Genomic DNA, 11,714 nt, shown 5'->3' with positions numbered 1-11,714 from the left:
TGTTCCATTTGTTCTTTACAAAGTGTTAGGTACAATATCACTACATATAAGAATTTTCAAGCTCAGTTAAAAAGGTATTTTAAGCATACAAATCACAACTCGGCGATGCAGAATTGTGGTTTAGTTGTGGATGTCAAAATGCTTGCAATAAAAAAAGGCATTAGTTAGTTTCCTTTAGTAGGGACAAACGATGTAAATACACATCTTAGTTCGGTAGGAGAAAGCCCTATCTAAAATTAAATCTATGTTCAGTAGCTGTGGTCAAGCACACGTAGCAATAAATATATTTTTTCTTAACAGAAAAAATGGTGTTTGTTGTTCACAACTGGATGCATATGCACATTTTATTTTGGTAGCAGAAAGCCCAAGTTTAAATCATGCCATGTTGTAAACACGTTTATTTTTTCTAGTACACGCTAAGAATTTCGAGTTTAATGTATGAAAATAAATATTTTTACAACATCTATAAACCTACTAAGGAGGGTCTTTTAGCAGTGTTTCTAAAAAAACTTTTATTTTGCATGTGCATCAAAAGAATAACTTCTGTCGCATATGGAAGCACAGGTATCCAAAAGGCCCATATGCTACCTAGTGAAACTCTGCGACTGAAACTGGTGAGATTTCTCCCTTCCTATTACCTCGGATTTCTCTGCATGCATAGAATTAGTTGCACCAAATGACGGAGTCCAATTTGAATCCATACAATTTGTAACCCATTTATATGAAAAATTAAGACTCATCTCTTAAAATATATACTTGAGGATGCATAATTTGTTATGTTATTTGGGTAATATAAAGGCATGCTTTTTTAAAAGAAAGCCCACTTAAGACAAAGAGTATGCACAAATAATAACATCAGTTTCTGTACGACGGTGGGAAAGTAGATATTCAAGGTAGGTGGAAGAAAATGTCCGAGGATACAACAAGAGCATAATAAATAACATTTTGCTTCTGTCTAACTTATGAGCACAGCATGCCCTTTATTTACACTAGGAATATCTCGTACTCTTTAGCTATTTTTCTAAGTGCATGCCCATTGATCTGAGTAAGCCGCTTCTTCAATATTGAAGAGAGAAGTTTGAGGCTGTCATGCCCACTGCTGAAATTAGACTGGGCATTATTCTGTAGGGCTTGGGGCACAGAATATCCTGAATCAATCACAAGACAAACATCAGTATTAAGCAAGGACTACAGTAGAAGTAGCTAGAGGTAATAAACAGAATAAAGGGCTGCTTTTCTATAAAATATATTTTTCGCTATGAACAAGATTTGTTTAATTGAAATTAAATGTCAAGAAGTTAGAGAGCATGATATGATAAGTTCGAGAGAATGATTTGATGTTGCTATTCAACTGTTGAATAGATATTGAAGGCACATTACATAAGAGTCCTGGATTTTACATATCTGAAAGTAGGCGCACCATGAAAGTGATAATCATCCAATTGATAAAACCATTATTCTAAAAAAAAATAGACATTGCCTCATATATACCAACGGGAGTAACTTTCTATTGGTTAGAAACCATTGTGCTGACAGTTATTTAACACGCACTTTTTTAGACGCACTAAGACCATATATAGGATGCAGACCATTCTCATGCCAATGTCTAGAATAGCCAATCTACATAAGTCCTAGTAGCATGCTCCTACAAGATTCTTACAAAAACCTACATGGGTATGTTCCCAATAGGAATGGATATAGATTCTGCTTACAAAAATGCTACACTCTAACACTTCCACCGGAGCACAATTCAGCTCCCACAATCAGTAATCAGCATGAAAACTTAAAAAACAAGTTTAATAGAAATCAATGTTCAGGAAATCATGAAGCATAAGCAAAACGATAGGCTGACGCTTAGAGCAATGGGCGCTTAAGCATTTTTTAAAATAGAATTGCAGGTTTTGGAGGTTGTAGACCGAGAATTAACCTGAGTAGACGATGCGGGACCTTGGGGAAGTTGGTGACATATTTCCTGAATGTGTATTGGCCTGTGTTGCCGCGACAGCATAGATCTGCAATGAAAGAACTTCATTATAAACATATGTTCCCAGCCTGGTCCTTGCTTGGAAAGAGAAGCAAAAAAAAAATGATTATGCAATAGACACACCAAACACCAAGGCAATGCAAAATATTCACTGATTTTACTCATATTTTTCGACGACGCATATAAACTGGCCCTAAACATTATATTAATTAACAATAATGAAAAGAACTTCTTAAGGCACTCAGTCACAGGTTATGATTCTACCACCTACCATTTTTACACTGTAAAATGACCATGTCAGTACTGATTTTATATGAAGCTACAAAGAGATAATAACAATAATAGCGACATTGATGAAAACTGAAATCACAATATATAAAAAACTTGGTGTCAGTGTCACTCCCTCCTTACGTCATGGTAGTACCTGACCTCTATTCTAATAAAATCATATTATAACAATTCGCATATATATACCTGAACTCTGTTATAATAGAATTTATATATATGCTTCACTCAGTGTGCCTACAATTTTTAGAATGTAAATTTTCCCATGTTTTGAGAAACCATTTTAGGATTGCAAGGAACAATTTTGCAAAGTATAACATTGCAAGTAAATCACAAAGAGTTACTGAGAAGCTACCTAGCCTGTAGCATGGAATCTCTTTCGTCAGCACACTCAACCAAGAGCACCATTACACAGAACAAAGAGGTGTAGGAAAAATAGTTTGTTTCATGTATACTTGTAAACGATATTGCCATTTTCCAATAAATAAAGTCATTTCTTGAAAAAACGCAGGAAAAAGAGGAACAATCCAGGATTATCAAACCACCTCAACCCATAGACTGGCCCAGGTGGCTCACCTCAACGAACACTCGGAAAAGCATGTCGGGTTCTTGATGCCAGGCACCCTCTCAACATTGTCGCCTAGTGAGATATAGCACGCCACCGACGGTGTCCTCTTCCTCGTCCCCCTCTCTACTTCCCCACTACATGTAATCCGCAATCTGACTCCCTAGATCCTAAACAAAGCACCATCGGTACCTTTAGTGTCTGAAGTGGAGAACCATCAAGGGACACTGTAAAACAAATTATTTGCAGGTACCAAGGTGCAGCTACTAATTTCCCTTCCAACCATATGAAACTTTGCCATACAAAACATTATTATGCAAAGCTATACATACATGAACATAGCTATGTATTCATTATACATTATCTTGCAGAACATTTTAGAACTACTGAAATAGCAGCTGATGATAACGAAACACCGTTAGATTTTTCAACAAATAATCTCCAGCTGCTAATTTCTTGGGCGATTACAAACATACCCAGCGTCCATGTGTACAGGAATTATTTAGACAGGTCCCCAGGGCATGCTCACAGTCTATTCTATGTTACAGATAGCTTAGCTGTGCAAGAATTATCAGGGCAGTCTACTCTATGCGATTCAGTCAAGGTGTTGGTATCAATTACGATAATAGCGATGATACATGTGTGTGCCATATCCACCGGGAATTGAACTGAACTACTCGGGCCCCAATATTTCATAGTGAAAATCAGTAGAAACTAAAAAGAATAAATTGTAATTAGTTTTGGTAGAAACATATTTCACATTAATTTTAATTAAGCAGAGCAGGGGAATTTCCTCAATGAGATGGGTCGGTGTGTTCAGAAGCAATTGTGATCAGCAGAAGAAGATAAATTGTCAGGATGCCGACAACATGGATCAATGGAATAAATTCTCACAAATGAAATGACAGTGAAGGGGATATGAATCTTGACTCTGGATTGAACAAAGTAAATTGGATAAGCTCACCTTGCCGCAGAGAAGACGGACACCCAACTTCAATAAAAAAGGCGAGTACGCCAAGCAAAATCTGCAAGGGAAATCTTAATTTAGACATGGTACCACCTGAACATAGCAAGACATCCGGATGTCTAAAATGCACCTCACCTACTGGAATCACCCTCGCCTCAATGAAAGAAATATAGCGCAGTTCGACCCTGAATATGAAGCAAAAAGACATAATGAGACATGCTGAACCTGCAATGAATGAATGAATTGTTTGAACCTACACTGAATAGTTCATGTCAATCCATCCGTATGCTACTTTCTCATCAGAACGTCAATCCCAAAGATCTTCTGCTGGAAATATAACTTTATATTAGTCAGCTCACACAACACCTTAACTATCCAAGAGGTTTCCTAATACGCAACACTCTCTCAGAACATTTGAGGAACAAATCAAGGGAAGTTTTCAAATCAGCATTACATGTGTAAAGTCATAATCCCTGAACATGATAAATAGCGTAGTAGAAAATTTGAAAAGCGCAAAAATAGATATTAAAGATAGCACCATCGGGGCTAATGTACTATCTAAAAGTGCACTGATGCCTAGTATGTAAAGTTACCTAGAAAAACTCCAACACATGAAAGGTGTGCCAAAATAAAGGGGAAACAACAATCCTCCTCAAGAAATGGTGCTGATAGGCAGACATATTCCTTTTCATGTACTGTGGTGCAAGAGTTCAGAGAAATCAAGCTCACCTATCTTGGAAGGGTCCGAGTGCTCTAGGGACATCAAGCAACAATATCTCCGGCCACTCAGAACCAAAACAATATGCCCTATCTTCAGTTTCAGACTTCCAGTCAAAGGAAACTGTATGGGCCAAAAATAATCTTCAGAGAACATAACAAATAATAAATAAGCAAAACGATCATCCTTGGAAATGCAATACATGTTGCAAAACAGTCAAGATCGTTTGAAAATATACACATCTTACCCTGCTGCTTGTAGTCCTCGACGACCTGCTTCTTCTTCCTGTCGTTGGCTGCGTCCCCTCCCCTGCAGCCATACCCCATTGCGGAGGAGTGCCGCTGCTTGCACTCCTCCATGGCATGCTCCTTCTCATATTGTTATCCGCCTCTCACCCCCTGCAGCTCCACCCCAAACAGGACAAGGTCACAATTTATATTCAGAGCTATTTGAAAAGTTTTGGTCCCAAATTCGGTTTCACTTTTAGTGCCAACAAAAATATAGATCTGCTCTGCAATTAATTTACATGACATGACGATGGCATCAATTCATATCCATCCATTACAACATGAACATTTATATTTTGTTCTACGGAAAACAAACTGGACATATAAGGGAATATACTAAACCGAAACAGAAAAAAAACATGCAATCTCTTTGCATAATCTGGAATGTAAAAAGGCATAGCTCCCAACTCAAGCTCTAATATAACCCAGACCTTTGCTACTTCTAGTAATTGTAACTAACTAACTATAACCGATAAAATTATCATCTGAAGAAGTGCAACAAAATTGTTCTCAGTTCTCAAAATTAAAATTAAAATGCTTCAGAAAGTATGAAAATGCACTCAAACGTGATAATGCTTTCTAGTAATCACTGCCTAGAACTAAGGTGACAATGCAACACATGTGTCAAGAGGAGAATGAGCAAGAGTGGATTTGGAGTTAAAGGAGAAGCCAAATATGGGGGCAGAAGGAGAATGAGCAAGAGTGGATCTGAAGGTAGGAGGAGAAACCAACCATGGGGCTCGTCAGCTCGATTCAAGCGCCGAATTCATCCGAGGGCCAATGTTCGGCGAGCAAGCACTCATGTTTAAGCACAATGCATATCCTACAAATTTAACAAAGATCAAGGGGGATATCAGTTATGCCAGCACCGCGCTCCCAAACTCGCATTTTGAGGTGTGAGCGAGACAAGACCTGAACAAATTCTACGGAAAGAAACTTATTTGATAAGAACACCAATGCAAGGGCACTGTGCAGAAGGTGGACGTACTTCTGGAAAATATGAAGTATCGAATTGTGAAAATTTATCTTCCTGTTTTTGGTCCTATTGCTCAGAGTGTGGTATACCACTACACCAAAGAAAGCAATATCACACGACAAACCTTATATTTTTCAACCGTCGCATAGAAGAATCATCTACTCCCTCCGTTCCAAAATAGATGACCCAACTTTATACTAACTTTAGTATAAAGTTGGGTCATCTATTTTGGAACGGAGGGAGTAAAGGAAGTAGACACATATGCCATGGACTGACCTAAAATGAGTGGCTTCATCATGTGCAATTGCCTTGACCAAGAGGATATCTTGGGAGATGTAAGCAGGCTGGTATATATGTAAGCAATGAGATACATCAGTTGGCACCCAACATGAGTTTTTTGACGTTACTTCTATATTACAGTAGCAAAGGGAGGGTCACATATCAACTCTTTTTTTAAAAGCTCAAGAGTTGCAAATGCATATGCATATCACATCACTTTTTTTGTAACAAATATGGCCAATGGCCAATGTCTATATACTAATCAGGATCAAAATTCTAGAGGTTATTTAGTTAGTCTAAAATATCACATCATGTTTGGTTGAAACAATATGCTAAAATATTCAGTTTGCAAAGCACAATGCTAACATATGGGGGAGAAGGTGGCAGCTAACCTGCAGCAATGAGCTAGCATCAGAAAAAGTAGGAGTTCATCCTTTAGCATACTATGAACATGTCGCTGCTGCCTTGCACCTTGATGCACCGCCGCTGCCCATAGCAGATTAACATCCAATTGCTTTTGACAAATTATACATAACAAATTACTTGAATTAATACTTTGTAACTGATCAGCAAGAAGTAGCAACCAAATTCTAATAATGGAGAGCTGGGTCCAGGATGTATTACTCCTATTTCATACTAACTGTACCTACTGGGGAGAGCAGAAATGTGTAGCACACAGGGAGAGAGCAAAACCTGATGAAGAAGGAAAAGAAGGTTAGCAGGAAAGCAAAGGAACTGATCCGAGATAGGACCACCAGGAACTTACCCCAAAATCATGCATAATCGAGGCTATGCTCCAACTACAAAGCCAGAAATTGCTCCATTGTATCGACACCTGCAATCCTCCTCTATAAATGTTGCAGGCCTGCAGCTGCCCAGCAGGAAACCGTTAACACTACACATACCATGGTGTAACAGTAGACCTCACAATTTATGTCAATACAATAGATCAAAGCATAAAGTTAGAAATCAGAGAAGGAAGACTCAGGGAAGATACTACCATGGGTGGCGCCTCTCATGGTGCAGAGGAGGTGACAACGCGGTGGCGCAACAAGTCGACCTGCCGGCCGCCGGCAGGTGCGCGAGGCCTCACCCTGCCCCTTCCCCATGCTAGGATCGCTCACCTTCTCCTTCCCCGCTGTTGCTTGCCTTCCTCGCCGGCCTCCTCCTTCCCTTGTCGTCCGCATCCTACACCTCCCCTACATCCTCACCCGCACCGCGAAGACGACCTACGTCCAATCTGGATCGACGGTGACATGGAAGAGGACAGGAGGAGGCAAGCAGAGGAGAAGGCTGGCGGTGGGATCGACGACGACATGATAGAGGAGAGGAGGAGGCGAGTGGAGAGACGAGGTCGGCCGGCAGCTACTGGCGAGGAGAGGATGGTGGGGATCGAGGAGGGGTGCGGCGGCTCGTGGGGACCGAGGGGAAAGAGAAAGAGGGCTAGGGTTCCTTTGGCGGCTGGGGTGGGAGTGGGGCGAGACGCGGGTGTTGGGTGCGGGCGCGCCGAGCTGATTGGGCAAAATCACCTGCACCTGCAAACGGGCAACCCAGCCGACCAACGCGCGAGCCCACCAGTCATTGGACAACAAAAACCACCATGAGATGAAAATTGATTTTAACTGTTGTGAAGATCCAACGACTCAGGCGCGTCAGAAAGGCAGATCGAACGGCCGACGAAGCTCCAATCGGGGGAGCCTTGTGGAGGTGAGTTGGCTAGCTTCATTATAGTTTTAAATGTCATGTAATCATGATGCTACAGTGAAATACATGCTTGTTCTGAGTTGCTTCAGTAAGGATGATTTGAACATATGGTTATGTTCTATCCATCCATGCCCTTGTTGGCAATTATGGAGTGCCCTAGTATGTCTCAATTTTGCTCCACTTTTGCTATAAAATGTTCCTGGCGGATTGTTTACATATTAATCAATTTTTCCATGGTTGTTCTAGTTGATATATGCATGCTATGAACTTGCCCTTGCCTTGGTTAGGTTCATAAACATGCCATCTTGTTGATGCTATGCTTATCTTATCATGCAATGCCTTGTGGTGAGTGAATCGAGCTCGTAAAGAGACCTTCATAACTCTGTTTATGCCATGCTCAGTTTTCTGCTAAGTTTGAATCTGTTAATGAAACTTGCTATGTTTACATGGGTGTCATTATATCTTGTGTGCCTTTTTGGCTCATGGTCAGTAAGGGATTTTTGTTCTAGGCTTTGAGTAGATTCATGCCATGCCTTTTTTTGCTATGATATGTACCCGTAGCATGTTGTTTGCTTGCTTTAAACATTGCTCCCTGATGTTAATTGCTGGCATTTTAGTATTTTCACTAAGTCTGTGAAGCTGACATCTTTTGCACTTTTGTCATGCTTGTTTGAACCTGGTATAATGTGTTTTAGCCGTAGCTCAGTGTTCATGTTTTGTCAAGCATCTTGAGTAGATCACTGTCATGTGCTTTGTTGCTATGTTGGAGTGAAGTAGCTTAGTTTCTTGTTGCATTCTAGATGGCACCGTGTTGTTAATCGCAGAATTGTGTCATTCTTGTTTTGCTTGCCATTTGCAAACCGTGCATCCAATTCCTGTGATCTTTATATCGATTTCGACCGAAATCAACTCATCTTTTCAGCGGTACACTTAGTTTGCCAAGTTGATGCCTTGTTCAATCTTTCCTTTACGGAGCACGCATATGCATTGCATATCACATACCGCATGTCATGTCATGTTTTGCATCATGTTGATTGTGCATTGCACCATGATTGATTGTGGGTCATTTGTTTGTGTTCTTGCTTTGGGTAGAGCCGGGAGACGAGTACGTGATCGAGGAACCCGTTGAGCACGTAAACGAGGATCAAGCTTTCGTCAACTCTGAGAATTTTGCACGCAAGATGACCATACCCTCGAAATCACTTCTATCTTTGCTTGCTAGTTGCTCGCTCTATTGCTATGCCGCGATACCTACCACTTGCTTTATCATGCCTTCCATATTTCCATGTCAAGCCTCTAACCCACCTTACCTAGCAAACCGTTGTTTGGCTATGTTACCGCTTTTGCTCAGCCCCTCTTATAGCGTTACTAGTTGCAGGTGGAGATGAAGTTTGTTCCATGTTGAAACATGGATATTGTTGGGATATCATTATTATATCTTGTTTACTTTAATGCATCTATATACTTGATAAAGGGTGGAAGGCTCGGCCTTATGCCTGGTGTTTTTTTTTCATTCTTGCCGCCCTAGTTTCCATCATACCGGTGTTATGTTCCTTAATTTTGCGTTCCTTGCGCGGTTGGGTGTTATGGAAACCCCTTGACAGTTTGCTTTGAATAAAACTCCTCCAGCAAGGCCCAACCTTGGTTTTACCATTTGCCTACCTACCACCATATACCTTCCCTTGGGTTCTGCAGACTCAAGGGTCATCTTATTTTAACCCCCCCTGGGCCAGTGCTCCTCTGGGTGTTGGTCTGAACCGAGCCGCCTGCGAGGCCACCTCGGGGAAACTCGAGGTTTGGTTCTACTCGTAGCCTGTCTCATCTGGTGTTGCCCTGAGAACGAGATACGTGCGACTCCTATCAGGATTTGTCGGCACATCGGGTGGCTTTGCTGGTCTTGTTTTACCATTGTCGAAATGTCTTGTAACCGGGATTCCGAGACTGATCGGGTCTTCCCGCTAGAAGGAATATCCTTTGTTGACCGTGAGAGCTTGTGATGGGCTAAGTTGTGACACCCCTGCAGGGTTTTGAACTTTCGAAAGCCGTTCCTGCGTTTATGGGCAGATGAGAATTTGTTAATGTCCGGTTGTAGAGAACTTGAAACTTAACTTAATTAAAATGAATCAACCGCGTGTGTTGCCGTGATGGTCTCTTTTCGGCAGAGTCCGGGGAGAGAACAGGGTCTCGTGTTATGCTTGAACGTAAGTAGCTTCAGGATCACTTCTTGATCACTATTAGTTTCTCGCCCGTGCTTTGTTTCTCTTCTCGCTCTCTTTTGCGTAAGTTAGCCACCCTATATGTTAGTGCTTGCTGCAGCTCCACCTCACTACCCTTTCCTACCTTTAAGCTTAAATAGTCTTGATCGCGAGGGTGTGAGATTGCTGAGTCCCCATGACTCACAGATACTTCCAAACAGATGCAGGTGTCGATGATGCCAGTGCAGGGGACGCTACCGAACTCAAGTGGGAGTTCGATGAGGATTCGGGCCGTTACTATGTGTCTTTTCCGGATGATCAGTAGAGGAGCCCAGTTGGGGAGATAGGGGAAATATCATTTGGGGTTGTCTTTCTTTATTTTGGTTCCGTAGTCGGACCTTGATTATACTGTTGGATGATGTATGATATATTTATGTATTGTGTGAAGTGGCGATTGTAAGCCAACTCTTCATCTCTTTCTTATTCAGTACATGGGATGTGTAAAGATTACCTCGCTTGCGACATGCCTACCATGCGGTTATGCCTCTAAGACATGCCCCGACACGTGGGAGATATAGCCACATTGTGAGTGTTACATGTATGTTCCTGGTCTCCACAAAGATCTGCAAGCCACCATGTATGTTCCTGGGAGATATAGCCACAGCGGTCAAGAACATCATGAAGTACCTGAAAAGGACCAAGGATATGTTTCTCGTTTATGGAGGTGACAAAGAGCTCATCGTAAATGGTTACGTTGATGCAAGCTTTGACACTGATCCGGACGATTCTAAATCGCAAACCGGATACGTGTTTATATTAAACGGTGGAGCTATCAGTTGGAGCAGTTCTAAACAAAGTGTCGTGGCGGGATCTACATGTGAAGCGGAGTACATTGCTGCTTCGGAAGCAACGAATGAAGGAGTCTGGATGAAGGAGTTCATATCTGATCTAGGTGTCATACCTAGTGCATAGGGTCCAATGAAAATCTTTTGTGACAATATTGGTGCAATTGCCTTGGCAAAGGAATCCAGATTTCACAAAAGAACCAAGCACATCAAGAGACGCTTCAACTCCATCCGGGATCAAGTCCAAGTGGGAGACATAGAGATTTGCAAGATACATACGGATCTGAATGTTGCAGACCCGTTGACTAAGCCTCTTCCACGAGCAAAACATGATCAGCACCAAGGCTCCATGGGTGTTAAAATCATTACTATGTAATCTAGATTATTGAGTCTAGTGCAAGTGGGAGACTGAAGGAAATATGCCCTAGAGGCAATAATAAAGTTATTATTTATTTCCTTATTTCATGATAAATGTTTATTATTCATGCTAGAATTGTATTAACCAGAAACATAATACATGTGTGAATACATAGACAAACATAGTGTCACTAGTATGCCTCTACTTAACTAGCTCATTGATCAAAGATGGTTAAGTTTCCTAACCATAGACATGAGTTGTTATTTGATCAATGGGATCACATCATTAGGAGAATGATGTGATTGACTTGACCCATTTCGTTAGCTTAGCACTTGATCGTTTGTTTACTACTATTGCTTTCTTCATGACTTATACATGTTCTTATGACTATGAGATTATGCAACTCCCGAATACCGGAGGAACACTTTGTGTGCTGCCAAACGTCACAACATAACTGGGTGATCATAAAGGTGCTCTACAGGTGTTTTCGATGGTACTTGTTGAGTTGGCATAGATCAAGATTAGGATTTCTCACTCTGATTGTCGAAGAG

The 11,714-nt window shown here is 41.2% G+C and overlaps 1 long non-coding RNA gene across 17 annotated transcripts; it reads right to left on the bottom strand.

The window, feature by feature from the left end:
- Nucleotides 1-839: 839 nt before the first annotated feature.
- On the bottom strand, nucleotides 840-7,557 carry LOC123154082 (uncharacterized). Of its 17 annotated transcripts, none has more exons than XR_006476654.1 (15): nucleotides 7,062-7,557; nucleotides 6,828-6,932; nucleotides 6,686-6,754; nucleotides 6,454-6,575; nucleotides 6,059-6,126; nucleotides 5,795-5,873; nucleotides 5,539-5,629; nucleotides 4,767-4,917; nucleotides 4,531-4,642; nucleotides 4,059-4,125; nucleotides 3,937-3,986; nucleotides 3,799-3,859; nucleotides 2,846-3,004; nucleotides 1,928-2,012; nucleotides 840-1,148 (listed from the first exon to the last, which is right to left on the bottom strand). It is a non-coding gene; the product is annotated as an uncharacterized lncRNA (long non-coding RNA). The 17 variants fall into 17 exon arrangements; XR_006476649.1 differs by having other exon boundaries at nucleotides 5,719-5,873; nucleotides 6,708-6,754; XR_006476661.1 differs by having other exon boundaries at nucleotides 4,059-4,128; nucleotides 4,531-4,662; nucleotides 6,708-6,754.
- Nucleotides 7,558-11,714: the final 4,157 nt, after the last annotated feature.

The sequence above is a fragment of the Triticum aestivum genome, chromosome 7A (assembly GCF_018294505.1).
Source record: "Triticum aestivum cultivar Chinese Spring chromosome 7A, IWGSC CS RefSeq v2.1, whole genome shotgun sequence".
Taxonomy (NCBI): Eukaryota; Viridiplantae; Streptophyta; class Magnoliopsida; order Poales; family Poaceae; genus Triticum; species Triticum aestivum.
The sequence above is the reverse complement of the archived record's forward strand: the minus strand, read 5'-3'. Positions and strand labels throughout refer to the sequence as shown.